Source organism: Rutidosis leptorrhynchoides, chromosome 5 (assembly GCF_046630445.1).
Source record: "Rutidosis leptorrhynchoides isolate AG116_Rl617_1_P2 chromosome 5, CSIRO_AGI_Rlap_v1, whole genome shotgun sequence".
NCBI lineage: Eukaryota > Viridiplantae > Streptophyta > Magnoliopsida > Asterales > Asteraceae > Rutidosis > Rutidosis leptorrhynchoides.
Genome location: NC_092337.1, coordinates 198,404,901 through 198,425,000, shown reverse-complemented (window position 1 = coordinate 198,425,000; position 20,100 = coordinate 198,404,901).

Here is a 20,100-nt window from a genome sequence, read left to right as displayed (position 1 = left end):
GTTGGCATTGCACATACGTTTTATGACCTTCTTCCATAAGGATTTTATGTGTGCAATACGAAAGACTTATTACTTTAATATCATGAATCTTCCATGCAATGGCTGGTTTATGAGCTTTCAACACAGAAATGAGTTGAGATTTTTCATTTTCAGTAAGAGAAGATGATATTATTACAGGCAATTCAGATTCACCATGTAAATAAGCGTATTCCAAATGGTTTGGAAGTGGCTTTAACTCTAATGTCGGAGGTTCTTCTATCGATGATTTATATCGATATCTGTCTTCTTCTTTTAGCATTTGAATTTCTTCTGTTGTTGGTTTATATCCATTAGCCATAAGTGTAGCTAACATTTCAGTTTCATCAATTGGTTCAGTTCCTTCTCCTAAAGAACATTCTCCTGTTCCTTGTAATTCTGGAAATTCTTCTAACAATTCTGCATGTGAATCTATAGTTTGAATATAATAGCATGTATCATCTGCAGATTGCGGTTGTTGCATTGCTCTATCAACAGAAAAGATAACACTCTCGTCCTCTATACTTAGGGTAAGTTTCTTATCGAACACGTCTATCATTGCTTTAGCCGTGTTTAAGAATGGTCTTCCTAATATGAGAGGAACTTGAGAATCTTCTTCCATGTCCAGAACAACAAAATCTACTGGAAATACTAAAGTACCAACTTTAACTAGCATGTTCTCCATTATCCCTCTAGGATATTTTACTGATCTATCGGCTAGTTGTATGCTTATTCTTGTTAGTTTCAATTCTCCAAGGTCTAGTTTAGTGTATAGTGAATACGGCATTAAATTTATACTAGCACCTAAGTCTGCCAATGCTTCTATTGAACTAAGACTACCCAGAAAACATGGAATTGTGAAACTTCCTGGATCAGATAGTTTTTCTGGTATCTTATTCAACAGCACTGCAGAACAATTAGCATTCATAGTAACAGCCGAGAGTTCTTCCATTTTCTTTCTATTCGAGATTAGATCTTTCAGAAATTTAGCATATCTAGGCATTCCTGAAATCACATCAATGAAAGGTAGATTTACATTTATCTGTTTAAACATATCCAAGAATTTGGATTGCTCGGCTTCAAGTCTCTCCTTTCTCATTTTACTCGGGTAAGGAAGTGGTGGTTGGTATGGTTTAACATAACGTTTAGCCTTAACTGTGTTATCTTCATTAACCTTTTCAACTACCAGTTCTTTTTCCTTATCTTGTTCAAGTTGTGGTTCTTGTGGAGTAGGAATAGCTTCATCAGAAATTACATGTATTTCAGGTGGTTTAAGTGTAATACCACTTCTTGCGGTAATAGCTTTAGCTGTTTCATTCCTGGGGTTAGCATTTGTATCACTAGGTAGACTTCCCGGTTTTCTTTCACCTATTAACCTTGCTAGGTTACTTACTTCTTGTTCCAGATTTTGAATAGAAGCTTGTTGATTTCTAAATGCTTGAGCATTTTGTCCATTGGTTTGTTTCTGAGATGTGAAAAACTGTGTTTGAGATTCAACTAGCTTCGTCATCATGTCTTCTAAATTCGGCTTTTTATCATCGGTTTGTGGTGGTTTGTTTTGAAAATTAGGTCTTTGCTGATTGTAAGTATTATTAGATACTTGTTGATTGCTAGGACCTTGTTGGTTGTTGTATGGAACATTTCGGTTATAATTCTGGTTTTGATTGTAGATTGGTCTTGGCGGTTGATAATTATTCTGATAATTATTTCCAGGCCTTTGGTTCATGTATGAAACATTCTCTCTTTGTTCCATTGTTAGTTCAATACTGAGACAATCTTTTGTCAAATGTGGTCCTCCACACTGCTCACAACTAATTCGTATTGAGTGAATATCCTTAGTCATCTTTTCCATTCGTCTCTCGACAGCATCTATCTTTGCAGAAATGGAATCTAAGTCATGGCTAGAATCGGCTCTAGCTGCTTTAGATGATCTAACGATATCTTTTTCTTGGTGCCACTCATGTGAGTGGGAAGCAGTGTTATCAATAATTTTGTAAGCATCAGTTTCTGTTTTCTTCATAATGGAACCACCAGCTGCTATATCGATGTATTTCCTTGTAGTGATGTCGCATCCTTGGTAGAATATTTGTACTATTTGACAAGTGTCTAAACCATGTTGCGGACATCCTCTCAATAACTTTCCAAATCTTGTCCATGCCTCATATAGAGTTTCATTTGGCTTTTGTGTGAACGTAACAATTTCTCCTTGAATTCTCACGGCTTTAGATGCCGGAAAGAATTGTTTAAGAAATTTTTCAACTAAAACGACCCATGTATCAATCGCCCCTTCAGGTAACGATTCTAACCAATCTTTGGCTTCTCCCTTTAAAGTCCAAGGAAATAACATGAGATATATCTGTTCATCCTCCACTTCTCTTATTTTAAATAGAGTGCAGATCCTATTAAAGGTACGAAGATGTTCATTTGGATCTTCCTTCGGCGCCCCACTAAATTGGAATTGATTAGTTACCATGTGTAGAATTTGTCCTTTGATTTCATAATCTGGCGCATTAATGTCTGGATGAGTAATTGCGTGACCTTGGCCAGTGCGTTTAGCTCTCATTCGGTCTTCCATACTTAAAGGTTCCAGATTTTCCATGATTGAATTTGTTGAATCTGAATCACTAGAGGATTCTGATTTAATGGTTCGTTCCTCAACAATCTCTGTTTGAATGATTGGTGGTTCCGGAGGAAAAATTAATGGTTCAGGTACTATGAATTGTCCTTGAATATTCTCCGGATTCTCAATTGTGAGGTCGGGTTCAAAAAATAGATTATCGGAAATTTGAATTGGAGTACTTGGTCGACTGGATGATAATTCTGAAGAAAAATCAACGGCGACAATATTTGCTAGATGTCTTGATCGAGTTACAGGTGGTGAACGTACAAAAGGTGGTGAACGTTTTGCTCGGTGCATTCACTGAATATCCTATTAGTTTTTAAAAAGAAAGAAAAATTATATAAGTTATCCAATTAATAGACTTTTCTGATTTTACCCATGTTTCGAATAGTCAAAAGATGCAGCAGAGGGGCAGGATTCGTTTGGTCTCAATATAATTGAGTACTGTTTGGCTCCAATAACCCGGTCCACGTACAAATCCAACTATTACTACGAACCAGAAAATTTTGATGTCTATCAATTTAACCACTTAAAACAATTTTTCGTTTGAAATTTAAAAAATATTAGATAAGAAATAGAGAAAATTCTAAGTCCTAAAAACTAGAATGGCGAGAAATAAGAGAGAAAAAGAGCGCGTCGAAAAATGTCGGTGAATAAATGATAAGAAAGTAGCTCGTCGAAACTTAAAAAGAAACTAAAATTTGTAGCGTCGTAAAATTCTAAAGCACCTAAATCTTAGTCTAAGAAAAAGCACTTAAGGGATTTTACGGCAAATCTTAAAAATCTAGAAATAAAATAACTACGGCAAAAAACTATGTCTTAAATTAAATACGAGCGAAAAAAATTTAAAAATATTACAAGAAACGATTAAAAAGGTACGAAATATAAAAAAATAAAACTAAAGTTTATGAAAATATAATTTTTATAAAAATATAATTTTTATATTATTTATTTTATAAAACTATTAATTTTATAATTTATTAAAACTTAATATAACTTAAAAATACAAATTAAAATAAAACTAAAACTAATTTTATTTAATTAAAACCCTAATTATTAATAATAATAAAATTTTAAACCCTAATTTCGTATTAATTGCAGTCCTAGATTTGACCTGTCAGAAGACCTCCGCGAGTGCAGTATGGTCCAGTTCAAATGCTCTGCGAGTCGCGGAGGGTTCAATTTCAGCTCAAAAGGGGTCGATTTTTACAGTTTCAGTTTTTTTTTATATTTTTTTTTTACTTTTTATATTATACATAAAATATAAATATAACTTAAATAAAAATTTAATTTTAAAACTAAAATAAAAATACTTATAAATATTATAAACTCTTAAAAATATAAATGTATTTTTCTTTCTTTTTGAATTTTTATATTTTTATTATTTTTAAAACTTATATTTATAAAAAGAACTTAACAAATACTTTTATAAAAACTTTTTTTTATTTTTTTTATTTTTAGCGTTGCGCTTTCGGCGTTTATGTTCCCCGCCAACGGCGCCAAAAATTACTTGATATTATGCGAGGCGTATATGAAATAGTGTATATTTTACTAGGAAAAACTATTAAATACGATACAATTTTACACAAGATATTTATTTATTTATAGAATGGATATACCTAAACCTTGCTACAACACTTATAGGCAGTGTACCTAATCGTACAGTAGTGTAGTTTTTAGTAAGTCCGGTTCGTTCCACATGGAAATCTTTAAACAAAGCTTAACGCAATATTAGTTTTAATTTATAAAAATACAAATATATATATATATATATAGATATATATATATATAAGTAATATTATTATTATAAAGGGAGGTTTTTACCGTTTAATGACCGGTTTGTCGATTTTTAAAACTTTAGTCGCAGTTAAAACCTAATGTAAAATATTAAATAAATAAAAGACTTAATTTAAAGCGTAAAGTAAATAAAGATAATGAAATTGCGAATAATAAAAGTGCGATAAAATAAAATTACGATAATTAAAAAGTGCGATAATTAAAAGTACAATTAAATACAATGACAATAAATAAAAATGTGATAATTAGAAGTGCAATTAAATATGAAAGTAAAGGAATTATGCTTATTTAAACTTCCGTAATCATGATGTTTGACGCGTTGATTTTAGTTTTATGCCCATGGGTTAATTGTTCTTTGTCCTGGATTATTCAATTTGTCCGTCTGGTTTTTGTCCATAACAGTCCATCAGTCATAAATATAAAGTGCGAGTATCCTCGTCAAATTATCCTTATACCCGAAGTCAAATATTCCAACTAATTGGGGACTTAAACTGTAACAAGGTCTTAATACTTTGTTTAATAATTACACCAGGATATCGACTGCGTGTAACCCAAGGTTTTAATACTTTGTTATCAATTATGCCAAGTGTCCTTGTACATAATTTCACCCCTGTTTTAATAATTCTAGTGACTATTAATCCATTCCCGTATCCGGTTAAATGAACGATTATTCGTACGTATAAATATCCCGCCCATCGTGTCCGATCGAGTGTATATGGTTATTTATAGGTACGTCCAATTGTAAATCTTTATATTAAAATTAACAAACTATCATTTAGTTAAACAAATATAAAGCCCATTAATAGCTCATAGTCTAATTTCCACAAGTGTCGTTCTTTTGTCTAAACCCCAATTATGGTAAAAAAACCCAATTACCCAATTTTAATATTTTTAGCCCAACATCATGATTACTTCGGCTTAAATAAGCATAATAATAACTTAGCTACGAGACATTAAATTAAAAAGGTTGAACATAACTTACAATGATTAAAAATAGCGTAACGTTACACGGACAGAATTTCGACTTACACCCTTACAACATTCGCTAACATACCCTTATTATTAGAATTTAAAATTAAAATTAAAATTATAATATATATATATATATATATATATATATATATATATATATATATATATATATATATATATATATATATTACGTATGAAGGAAGAAGAAAAAGATGTAAATAATCCGTCGAATTGCATGGCCTTTTATAGGTGGATTTCTGATTTTGTGAGCTCCGCGAGTGCGGCCTTTTTGGGCTTTATAAGCTCCGCGAGTGCAAAGCTGTGGAATCCAGCTCACACAAGTTTGGCTCCTAGCTTGCCGACGGATTTTATTATATAAATATAATATAAATATATAATTTATATAATTAATTATATATTATATTATATTTATATACATAATTAATTTGTAACTTTTGGTCCGTTGCGTCGTACGTTGAAAGTTGGTTCATGTCTCGGTTCCAGATTTTCGAACATCCTTTCGTATAATTTAATATCTTGTACTTTCCGTTTTGCGTCTTGTACTCTTGTAATTTTGAGACGTTTCTCATCAATAATTTGAACCTCTTTGCTTGTACGTTGTACTTTTTAGCTTTTTGGTCGTTTGCGTCTTCAATTCGTCGAATCTGTCTTTTGTCTTCACCTTTTAATATTTAAACAAATATTCCTTGTAAATAGGACAACTGCAACTAAAAGCTTGTCTTTCTTGAGGGATAATGCGATGAAATATATGTTCGTTTTTAGCATTATCACAACTTCTCTTTTAACAATTGAAAAGCAATATCTTGCTCGTTCTCCCAAGTAAATCTCGCGTTCTTCCTCGTCTATTTCGTCAGTGAAGAAGCGATCTTAGAAAAGTCTTGGATAAACCGTCGATAATAACCGGCCAATCCGAGAAAACTTCGGACTTCCGTAGGCATAGTCGGTTGTCTCCAACTCTTCACCGCCTTTATCTTCCCCGGATCTACTTGAATGCCGTCTTTGTTCATAATGTGGCCAAGGAATTGAATTTCCCTTAGCCAAAATTCACATTTGGAGAACTTAGCATACAACTTCTCCCTTCGTAACGTCTTCAAAACTTCACGCAAATGGCGTTCATGTTCGTTCATACTTTTTGAGTAGACAAGTATGTCGTCAATGAACACAATTACCGACTTGTCCAACATAGGTTGGCACACTTGGTTCATAAGATCCATGAGTGCCGCCGGTGCATTCGTAAGACCAAAAGGCATAACTACAAACTCAAAATGCCCATAACGCGTTCGAAAAGCCATTTTCTCAATATCTTCCTCACGGACCCGCATTTGGTGATAGCCGGACCGTTGGTCAATCTTTGAGAAATACGTCGCACCTTGGAGTTGGTCAAACAAATTGTCAATCCTAGGCAATGGATAACGATTTTTGATCGTCACTTTATTCAACTCCCTATAGTCGATGCACATCCGCATACTACCATCCTTCTTTTTCACGAATAAAACCGGAGCGCCCCATGGAGAATCACTCGGTCGAATAAAACCCTTCTCGAGCAATTATTGGGTTTGATTTAACAACTCTTGCATCTCCGTCGGCGCTAAATGATAATTAGTTTTAGCAATGGGAGTAGCTCCCGGAACCAACTCAATGCGAAATTCTTCTTGTCTTTCCGCCGGAACACCCGGTAACTCGTCCGAAAAAACGTCTTCGAATTCACTAACCACCGGAATTTCATGAATGGGTGGTGGCTCATCACGAGTATCAACAACATGGGCAAGAAAAGCCATGCCACCACTAACAAGAAAACGACGTGCCCGTGCAAAAGAACATATCGGCACAAGTCTTTTTCGCTTATCGCCGTGAATAATTAACTCTCCCCCACTAGGGGTCTTCACACGAATAAACTTCTCATGGCATGCAATATCGGTTCTATTATGATCGAGCCAATCCATGCCCACAACAATATCAAAGTCGCCCAAAGTCATCGGAATGAGATCTATCTTAAAGTTTTCGGCACCAAACACAACATCACAATTTTTGCACACATCGACCACTAGCACTGTCTTGCCGTCCGCTATTTCGACTTTTACCAGACGACTTAACTTAGCTAATGGTCTATTAAGTTTAGGCACAAATTTAGGAGACACAAACGACAAATTTGCACCACTATCGAAGAGAATCCTTGCCGGATTAGAATTAACCATGAAAGTACCTGAGACAACTTCGTTCGATTGTTTGGCTTCATCATTGGTCATCAAATAGTTGCGACCCCTTGCCGTACCCGCCGCCTTCTCTAACCTCTTCACATTATCGTTTCGTAAATCGGGACACTCCGGCTTCTTATGCCCTTCTTTTTCGCAATTAAAACAAGTGACCTTGTTTTCGAAAGACGGTTTAGGACATTCACAAGCCATATGACCCGGATGCCCACAATTGTAGCACGTATAAGAAAAAACCCCCGGAAGCGCCCTTCTTTACGCTATTAACACTCTTGGAACCCTTCTTGTTCTTGTTCTTCTTGTTTGAAAAGTTAGAATGACTAGAACCTTCAAACTTTCTTTTGAAAAAGTGAAATCACTTTTTCTTGGAACATCCGGCTCAAAACCCTGGGCCAATTCAAATAACTCATCAAAAGACTTAGCCATACCCCGACTAATCTTGCCCTTGAACTCATCATTCAAAGTACGGTAGAAATCTTTCATTAACTTGTGATCGTTACCCACATATTCCGGACAAAAACGAGTTTTTGCCAAAAAGGTAGACTTGAGTGTGACCAAGTCCATTGAACCTTGTTGCAAATGGTGCAACTCCTCCCGGATTCTATCAAGATCGGAAGAAGTTCGGTATTCTTTGAAGAATTCCTTCTTAAACTCCTCCCATGTCAAGTTCATGCATTGCTCTTCACCATATAAGTTGATTTTGTCGTCCCACCACAACTTGGCTTCTTCCCTCAACATACTAGAACCATACCTCACCTTCCTTTTGGGAGGACACTCCGCGGTACGGAAAGCCCCCTCGATATCGGAAATTCAACACGTGCTTTTCAACGGATCTCGCACCTCATTAAACATCGGAGGTTGAGTATCCTTGAAATTTTTGTAGTGGAAGTCCCGCCTTCCACCCCCACCATTACCTTCACCCCCTTCGCCTCGAGGATAAATGTTTCTAACCTCTAAAGCCTCCTCTATTGCGGCTTTCATTCGATCATTGATCATTTCGGTCACTTGTCCATCGACCGACTCTTGGAAGACCTTTCGAACGTCGTCAAGAAAATCTCTCTTTAGTCTTTTAAAGATGGCCTCAACCTTGACCGTGAGATCAACGTCCTCACTCGTACCTCCGTCATTGGTGTCGTGTCCATTTCTCATCTTCATTCTATAAAACAAAGTAAATTAAGCAACAAAACGAAAGGACTTAACCCATATGTATATACATATACACCACACTACCCCGTCTTGCTCAATAATCGTCGTAGATCGCTTGTTTGACATGATTTGAACCCGTAACAATGGTAGCTAATCATTGTTACGCGAGCACATCCCATTAACTCACTAGTACCACGTCTATCTCGCTTGACGATTTTAAATACCACACAAAACAATAGCGCATGATTAGTTCACATAAACCTATGCACTAACCAAGACCCGATCCGACCCAAAGTCCTACAAGTCCCGCATAATACGCATACAAAAAGTCTAAGTCTAGGCGCCTATCTCAAGTCACCTAAATCCCTTAGACCATACTCTGATACCACTTGTAACGACCCAAACCAAACCACGAACAACCCGTGTGAAAATAGTAAATAATTTTTTTTTTGCTGGAACAGCATATGGCGTGGCGCGCCAGAAGGTAAAACTACACAATTAGACAAAAAGCTTTTAACAACATATTCAAATATGTAAAACTACACAATTCAAACATAAAAATTAGTTTTACAAAGCGGGGCCCACATCGACCCGAGTTACGCGTTTAATACAAATCCTGAGTTTCGACCACCAAAAATTTTAAGTTCCAAACTACACTATGAGCATGGCGTTTGGGATTAAACTACCCAAGTCTTGGTCAAACTCCAAAAAGCCACCACATCCAAAAAGCGTCCCCTATTCAACGCCGAAAACTCTAATCCAAGACAATGCCCTTACCCTTGTCCACAACTGAAACTATAAAAATGGTAAACAACGAGAGGGTAAGCAAAGCTTAGTGAATGCATACACTTACACATATACCGCAATCATGCTAGCAAACACAATTAGCTTAACGTCTCAAATACCAAGCTAGTAACTTCTCATACCACGAGCTAGCATAGCAATCGTATATAAATATAACTCGAAGAATATAAAATGCTTACAACACAAACGACCATGGTTAACCAATCGTACAAGGGAACGGCGCTCGCGAAAACGCCATCGGTGTTCACATCATCCGTTAGGGTACTTAACACCTCGTACCACTAACCCCTAGGGTGGCACCTTAACACCTCGGTACTTCACCCCGAGTGGCATCTTAAAACCTCGATGCTTCACTCATTATTTTACGGAGTGATGTCTTAACACCTCGACACTACACTCCTAGGTGGCATCTTAACACCTCGGTGCTTCACCCCGAGTGGCATCTTAACACCTCGATGCTTCACTCATCACGTGAAACAAGATGTCTTAGCACCTCGACACTTCACATTTCACGCTACAACAAATAGATACATTATATACCTAAGCAAATAATTATTCCACTCACCTCAAAATCTCTTGTGAAAAGGTACCCGAGCTTACGAAACCTCAAAGTAACGTACCTATCACATTATACATATTATCAATTGCAAACTCAAGTCGGTCAACCAATTCTTTCCATTCTAAAGTTATTTTGACCCAAGGTGCAATTTTTGACCCATTGGCACCCTTAACCCTAATTTCGGGTCAACACACACCAAAACCCTAATCATTAACCAAGATGGGTTTAAAACATATTTCAAAACAAGGTTTAGGCCTTAATCACAAACATTAACTAACTTAGATCCACCTTGACCCATTTGACCAATTTTAAGGTCAACACACCCATTTTGGGTCATCCACTAATCCACACAACACTCATTTACATATATATAGGTGTGCTAGCAATTTTACTAACTAATTTAGGCTCATAAACATAATTTGATACTTTGAAAACCCTAATTAGTCATCTTTGGGTCTTCATGACCCAAATTCACCCAAAACCCCCAAATTACTAGCAAATGGGTTTTAATGTTCATCACTTACACAAACCCTAACTCTTATACAATTAAAATAAGGAAGTTAGGTTTAGGGCTTACCACAACTATCAAAACGTAGCAAAAGAGGAGATGAACAACTATAATACCCGAGCTCTAACCCGAAATGAGCTTCTTCTTCCTTAAATAGAGCTTTCTCACTCTTGAATCACTCTCTCACTAGAATTAATGGATGATGATAAAGTGGGTGAAAATGGAGTAATGGGGCTCACCAAAACTGATCCCAAGCCTTAAAGTCGGACCTTAAGTGGTTTTGCCAAAATGCCCTCAAAATATCTTGATTAAAAACAAAGTGAGCTGTCAGCCCGTAATGGCGCGGCACACCATAAGGCGGCGCGGCGCACCAAATGCCTAGTTCAGCTTCTTTTGCCTTTTAATTAAATACAACCTAAACCCCACAACTTGAATAACTTATACACACATATGTACAATAAAATATTTGGGTCTTACATTACTTTCCCATGAGTTTGAGATGAATGACCTTGGTGGAGCTACACAAATATTTAGGATGAGTATTGTGCGTGATCATGTGAAAGGAACTCTATACTTGTCTGAAACTAAATACATTGAGAAAGTAGTAGAGAGGTTCAACATGGAGAATTCAAAGGATCGTTCTATGTCTTTGGGTTGCTCAATAAGGTTATCGAAACATCAATCACCTAAAACGGAAGAAGACAAAGCGAAGATGGAGAAGGTTCTGTATGCATCGGCTGTGGGTAGTGTTATGTATGTAATGGTTTTTACGAGACCGGATATTGCCCATTCGATGGGATTAATAAGCCGTTATATGTCTAAATCAGGGAAAGAGCATTAGGAAGCGGTCAAATGGTTACTTCGTTACTTGAAAGGTACTTTTAATATGGGATTATGTTTTACTAAAAACAATGTCATACTTAGAGGTTATGCGGATGCTAATTTGGCTGAATGTGATGATTCGGAGAAAAGCACTACGAATTATGTTTTCACATTAGGGATGAGGGAGATTAGTTGGATTTCTAGTTTACAAAGAAGTGTTGCTTTATCTACAACTGAGGCCGAATACATGGCTATTACGGAAGCTACTAAAGAGCTTGTGTGGTTGAAGGACTTCTTGAGTGAGTTAGGTAAAAGACAAGACTATTGCGTCTTGTATTGTGATAATCAAAGTGCGGTTCATATTGGGAAGAACCTGGTGTTTCATAGTCGTACGAAACACATCAAGTTGAGGTATCATTTTATTCGACAACATATAAAAGATGGTACTTTAATTTTGAAGAAAGTCCTTGGTTCGAAGAATCCTGCGAATATGCTTACTAAGGTGATGATGACAGACAAGTTAAGGTTTTACATTTCCTCAACTAGTCTTCGAATGAATTGATAAGAGAAGATAACCTACTAGAGACATATAGAGATGATGGTTCGTGTCTAACAGGAAATGTTGAAGACCTTGTATCGAAAGTCTACTCATTTAACGTATGTGATGAGTGTGTGTGTGTATCCCAAATGGCGTTCTGGCGGTATGTATGGTGGTTCAAATATCTTGGTTAGTTTGTTGATGTGTTGGGTTGACGAAGATTGGGTTTGTTTAAATACTCCTTCAAGTGAGAGATTGTTGAAGTGCGAAGTTCAAATTAAACAAGGTTTGCTGAATCTGAGAAACTTGTGACCACAAGTTTAGAGTTATAGTCACGAGAAGCAACTTGTAACATCCTCAGACAGGGCTTAGATGTAAGATGACTTTTTTGCCCTTAGGCATAATTGTGTGGTTAATTATGCTTTTATTTTAGTTGAATAGTTTATATTATTTTATTATTTGGTTAAGACCAGTTTGTGACAAGGGTCACAGAACAGGTTTGTTTATTTAATTTGGACTCCGTTAGGGTAGTCAAATTAAGTACGAAAGTTATCAGATAACCAGTAAATACCCGTGTGTCGTGGGGTATTGTGTTTTAACACAATTAAGTGGCTACCAACTGCTCATTTTATCATTTTCTAGATTTTTCTCCATCTCTCTCACCATCCTAACTCGTTCTTCAATCTCCAACCCTAGCTTCCACTAAATCTTGTTGTTAATCCTTGTTTTAGTTGGAAATAAGTGTCTTGTGATTTCTAGTGTTCAAACAAGGTAATAATCGTTTCAATTTGTGCTTGAATCTGTGTCAAAATGGGTTTAAAGTTAGGTTTTTTGTCAAAGTGGGTTTTGATGCCAAAATGGTTGATTTTGATATTGTTTGAGTGTAAGATTTGTGGGTTTAAGTCCCAAAAGGTTTTGTGCAAAAGATGTAACCATTTTCAGGGTCGAAAACGAGTCCAAAATCAAGATTTGGTGAATTGGGGGTGAAACCCGTAGCTTTTGCCGCATCAGTTGCTGAAGAACAAGTCCAAAATCGATCGAGTGAGTCAGACGATCGACCGGTTGAGTGACTCACTCGATCGAGTGTATTTGGATTCTGACCAAATGATTTTACTTAGTCAGTCGACCGTGTGTGATGACACTCGATCGAGTGTGTGGACACAGTCGACCGACTGTGTGACTCAGTCGACCGTGTGTCTTTATGGGCAGAATATTTTATCAAGTGTTGATGTTTAGCCGTTATGCTACCCACGTGACTTATGATAATCAAGATGTAAATTCTGAAAATGCATAAGTGTTAGGTGGACTTTTAGTGGCACTTTTTGTGATTGATTTTCTGTACTGTTCTGTTTTGTGCTAACGGACAGAAACTAACTTGATTTGCCTTATATTCAGGTGATAAGGATAAGGAAGCCGCTCAATGATAGATTATCTGAGCTAGTTGCTGGTATTCAGTGAGTGGGTAAATCTCTGGATAGAGTATTAAGTAGTTAACACGCTACTTGTTCAGACTCTTTACTCTTATGTTTATATCCAGTATGATTGTCATGTGTAGTTAGATATTGTCATGCTAGTTAGGACGATTGCATGACTGATTATCTGTGATCTTATGTGCGCACTGTTAGTTGGACACCAACCGAGGCGGCAAGGTTGGGAACCCACCGAGGTGGCAAGGTAGGGTTGATGTGAGGTCACCGTGGTAGCCTGGTCAGGTCTTGATGTTACTGATTGTTCAGTGAGCATAGAAGGACACATGTGTTGCGTCTGGACGGTTATGTTACTGATTGTTCGTGTGATCGTACAAGCCGTCGATCCTCATATTGTCAGTTGTTGTATACTAGTTCAGGACGTTAGCATATATGTGACCCTTGCATGTTCAGTCGCTTATGCTTGGTCTGTTAGATAGTATCCATTCACTTAGCAGTTGTGCTAATTCCCCCACAATCTACCCATTGTAGGTTTAGGTACTGCTGGTTAGAAGGGTGTTACGAATGGGATGAAGACATGTTTGACTATTAGCCAAACTCTGATGTTTTCTGATTTTGTAATGTTTTTAAGTAACACTGTCATTTTGGATTATTGTAATAATGTTAACTAATTTGATTTGATGACTTTGGTTTGTAAACGTTATACAGGGTTATTTTGCTAATTATTAGTACTTCCGTTGTGTTTAAAAAAATCAGGGTGTTACAACTTGGCATCAGAGCGTGGTTTAGCAGCAACTACGTGCGTGTATTTGTTCCTAAACCCTGAGTTAAGTCAAACATGTCAATGGGATGGGGGCTAAGTGAATGTAGGATGTTGTGCATGTTAGTGTTTAGTAAACTAACAGTCATCCACCAAGCTTTTATGCGAGTGTTTTGTAGCACAGATGGCAGATAACAGAGATGTGAACGCTACGAACCCGATCCACCCCGGAAAGTTCAGTGCTCCAGATGTGGAGGATGAGGTGGAGGTTTACGATGCTGATTATGTGCATGAGCTTGAAAGTAAGTTTAAGGAAGCTCAGGAAAAGATTGTTGAGCTTGAGTTAGCTAGAAATTAGGGTAATGAGGATACACCGCTAGGTTTTGCCACTGCACAGTCACATACCGTACCACAGATAAACCAGAACCAGTATCAATACCCATTTCAGAATCAATTCCCTCAATACATCATGCCACCACAGATTAACTACCAGTACTCAAACCCGATGATGATGAACCAAGTTCAGCCACCCATATATCAACAACCATTTCCACAACAGCAATTCCAACAACAATATCAGTCACCAAAAAGATGCACTTTTAAACAATTCATAGATTGTGGACCGTCTCCGTTCTCGGGAAGTTCTGACCCAACTGTGACTCTCAATTGGTTAAGGGAGGTTGAAAAAGCATTTGAGGCTTGTCCGTGTGAGCCAGAATTAAAGGTGATTTATGCGAGCAGGTTGTTGAAAGATCGAGCAATGGTGTGGTGGGATTTTGTGATAGTAAGTGTCCCTCCAGAGCAAGTTAGAATGATTACTTGGGAACTGTTTTATGCGAAGGTGTGTGAACAGTACTGTAATGTGTTCAATATGAACAAAATCAATATGGAGTTCCTAGAAATGCAGATGACATCGCAGATGACAATTGATGAGATGATTGAGAAATACATGGACAAGTTAAGGTTTGTGCAAAAATGGGTGCCTGATGAACAATCAAGAATCCAGCATTTTGTTAATATGATCTTTTCGGAATACAGGACGTTTGTGAGGTCAACACCGACATTGTCTCAAGCTTTTGTGATGGCAAAGATGGTGGAAAGTGATGTAAGAGCAGCTAGGGGTATGAACTTTGGAAGTGTTGCACCGTAGGGGGGTCAGGATACTAGTCAATCGGGTTCGAAGTCTAAGAAATCGTTTGAATTTAGACAAAGGGTAAATGTAATCAAGGTAGTTCAGGTTCAGGTTCTGATAAGAGAGAATGGTGTAAAGGTTGTAAGTCTTCTCACAGTGGGCAGTGTTATGAGACAATGAGAAGATGTTTGAGATGTGGTATGGTAGGTCATAAATCTCAGGGGTGTTCTGTGACGACCCGAAAATTTTCGACCAAATTTAAACTTAATCTTTATATGTTTCTGACACGATAAGCAAAGTCTGAAATATTGAGTCTCAAAATTTGTGAACTGTTTACATGAAACCATTTGACTTTTGACTATTCCCAACGATTCACGAACATCGATGTATAAATAAATATGTAAATATATATTAAATCTATACATATGTAATATTGTAATATATATATATATATATATATATATATATATATATATATATATAATTAATATTAAATTTTCAATAAAATTATATAATTGGTAGATATTATAATAAATGGTAGTATATTAAACTTAATTACAAGTTTGAATATAACAATTATATTAATACTATTATCATTACTAGAATTATTATTAAGGAACAATATCAATAATATTATTAAATAGATTGTTATTAGTATATATATTTTAATTTATAAATATTAAATATTAGATACATGTTATTATAGATATAACCGTTAAATATTACATAACTAATAAATTATAATAGTAAATGTAAATTAAAATATAGTTGTTATACTAATAATATTATTATTACTTTCATTATTATTATTATCAATATTGATATTAATATTAAAATCACTATTATTATTATTTTCAATATATATAACATAGATATGAAGTTTGATATATAAATTGTTATTGTATTATTGTTACTAATATTATTATAATCATTAATAATATTAGTAATATGATAATTAATACTATTATTATAAAAAATATTATTGTTATAAATTTTATAGTTATTATTATTATCATTAATAATAATATTATTATTATTACTATTATATTATTATAAATTTCTATTATTATTATTTATAATATTAAGAGTATTAATATTGTAATTATATTTACTAATTAATAAGATTAATTGTATTATGTAAATACATATATAAATATATACACAGTTATATAAATACAAACATACAGATATATATCCTGATATATACAGAATATTATAGGAATTTATATTATCGTATTAATATTATAATTATTAATTTAGTTTAATTATATACGGAGTTATTTAATCACAGAATCAAATTCATTTTACATTTCAATCATACTGTGTCAAATTTTTGATTCTGTCTATTAATTGGTACGATCGATCACATATATACAAATTCTGTTAGCAATCTATATCGCCTTTTATGTTTTTTTATATTTTTTTGTACGATCGAATATAGCTGTTGAATTCAATTGGACTATAAATCGATCATATTATCTATGTTATTAGGAAAAATCACTCAGTTCCTTCATCACCATATTCAATTATCAATTCATTAGCTTTTATTCGATTGAATTTAAACAAAAAAGGCAAGAACACAGCTCATACCCTGTTCTTGTTTTCAATTTTCGATTTGAATGATTAAGAAATCAATTTCAAAATCTAATATTTCAGTTTTGTTAGAAATCATCTATGTAATCTATCTGTAAAGTTTCATGGTTCAAATTATCCTATCGAGTTTCAATTCGAGAGTCAAAGTTCTTGAAATAAAAGTCAACTATTTGTTCTTCGTTAAAATTCGATCTCCAGTTGATGTTTTGGCTTCAATCGAGGATACGTATAGATTCTAGGAGTAATTTTAAACTTATTTCGTGTTATAACATTTGTCCAAAACAAGCTCGAAATCAAAATCATATTTTTTTTCTTCCTTCATAACAGCGACTATTTTTTTTCTTTATTGTTATATTATTATTCCGTGTCTGTTTATTTAAATCAGAAGTATTAGTTGATCCAGGCTCGATTTTAATATTTTAATCTAAATCGAAAACCAATTGTGATGAGAACTTGTTTTCCGGTCGAGTTGAAATTGTATGAAGAAGATGAAGCAATTGAAGCTGAATGAATACGGGTTAAATAATCTAGGACTGAGTTTAAAATAGAAAAAGCTAAACAGCGGGGTGGTGAAGAGTGTTAGCGGGTTAACGAGAGGTCGGGGGTTCGAGTCCAGGCATAGGCTGTTTTTTTTATAAAAAAAACTCATTACAAGTGAGGTAGTTTTCTATTTTTGTTATTATTATTATTATTATTATTATTATTATTATTATTATTATTATTATTATTATTATTATTATTATTATTATTATTATTATTATTATTATTATTATTATTATTATTATTATTATTATTGTTGTTGTTGTTGTTGTTGTTGTTATTATTATTAATTATGTTATGATAATTATTGTTATCACTAAAATTAATATTATGAATGTTATTATCATTATTATTATATGTAATATCAATTAAAATCTATTAGTATTACCATTATTAATATTATCATTATCAGTATTATTATTATTGATATTATTACTAAAATATGTATTATTATTATTATTATTATTATTATTATTATTATTATTATTATTATTATTATTATTATTATTATTATTATTATTATTATTATTATTATTATTATTATTATTATTATTATTATTATTATTATTATTATTATTATTATTATTATTATTATAAGTATTATTATAAATATTATCACCATTATTATTAATATGATTATTAGTTGATAGTGCTCTAAATGAACATATATTTAGTATCAATATCCTTCCAATATGTAAAACTTTTAGTTGTAATTGTTCTATTTTTATGTAATATTCGTTTAAATAAATAAGTGCGAAGACAAAAGAAGAAAATGACAATTTGAAGACGCAAATGACCAAAAAGCTCAAATGAACAAGATATAATTCAAGTGGTTCCATTTATTGATAAGAAACGTCTAAAAATGACAAGAGTATGAGCCGCGGAACGCAAAGTACACGATATCTACGCATACGAAAGGACGTTTGAAAATCCGGAACCGAGACATGAACCGAGCATCAACGCGCAAGTCAACGGAGCTAAAATTACAAGTCTACTATGCACAAGAATATAATATAATATATATAATTATATAAAATTATATATATTATATTATATATTAAATTAAAATTGCCGCCCATGTTTTAAAAACCAAATGTGAGCTGGAACAGGTGGCCCTGCGATCGCATGGCCTGGAAGGGGAAGAAGCATGCGATCGCATGGCAGGGAATCTCAGGTCCAATAAATTGCAACGTTTTCAGCGAATGTAAAACACATCTTTTTCCTTTCTTTCCTCTGATCAAATTATATATATTTATATTTATAATTTTAAGTTTAATTTAAGATTAATAATAATTGGGTTATTGTAAGAAATGTTTTAAGGTTTTGTAAGTCGAAATTCTGTCCGTACAATGCTACGCAATTAATCACCACTGTAAGCTATGTTCTTCCTTTTTAATTTAATGTCTCGTAACTAAGTTATTATTATACTTATTTGAACCGAAGTAATCGTGATGTTAGACTAAATATTAAGACGAGGTTATTGGATTTTGTACCATAATTAAGGTTTGAATAAAAGACAGACACTTGTGAACATTGGACTATTGACTATTAATAGGTAGGGGGTATTGTCTAATTGAACAACAACTCATTGAAACCTGTCGAACCTATCTTCAAATTAGTTAAACTAATAATTATTAAATTGATTACGAATGTCCTATTTAGTGACGTTTATACGACATCATTTACAATCATTTAAATAATTATTCGGGTTGGGTAATTGATTATTCATTCTGATCAAGTGGTTAAATTAATATTCATATCTCATTAAAACAAGGGTGGATTACATATAAGGATAATTGGTGTAATTGTTAAAAAAGTAATAAAACCTTGGATTACACGCAGTCGATAACCTGGTGTAATCATTAAACAAAGTATTAAAATCTTGTTACAGTTTGAATCCCTAATTAGTTGGAATATTTGACTTCGGGAATAAGGTTAATTTGACGAGCATTTTATAATTATGACCGATGGACTATTATGGACAAAAACCAAATAGGTATCAAATAATCCAAGACAAAGGACAATAAACCCAGGGTAATAAATTAAAATCAAAACGTCAAACATCATGATTACGGAAGTTTAAATAAGCATAATACTTTTATTTCATATTTCATCGTACCTTTATTTACTGTCATTTTAATTACTGCAATTTACTTTATCGCAATTTAAATTCTGTCATCGTCATTTATCTTTACGCTTTATTTAAAATCGACAAATCGGTCATTAAATGGTAAAAACCCCCTTTTATATATTATTATTACTATATATAATTATATATATTTAATATAAATATAGTTGTTAAAAATATAGTACGTAATCGCTAGCTCCCTGTGGAACGAACCGGACTTACTAAAAACTACACTACTCTACGATTAGGTACACTGCCTATAAGTGTTGTAGCAAGGTTTAAGTATATCCCATTCCATAAATAAATAATTAAAACTTATATCATATTTTGTCGTACTTCGTAATAATAAGTATCGTATTCTGTATTAAAAATAATAGTATTTCGTATACACCTCGCATAACATCAAGTTTTTGGCGCCGCTGCCGGGGAATCGGCGAAACGCTATATTTTTACGCTATATTTCTTATCTCTAATTTTGTAAAAATATTTTGTATTTATATAAAAACAT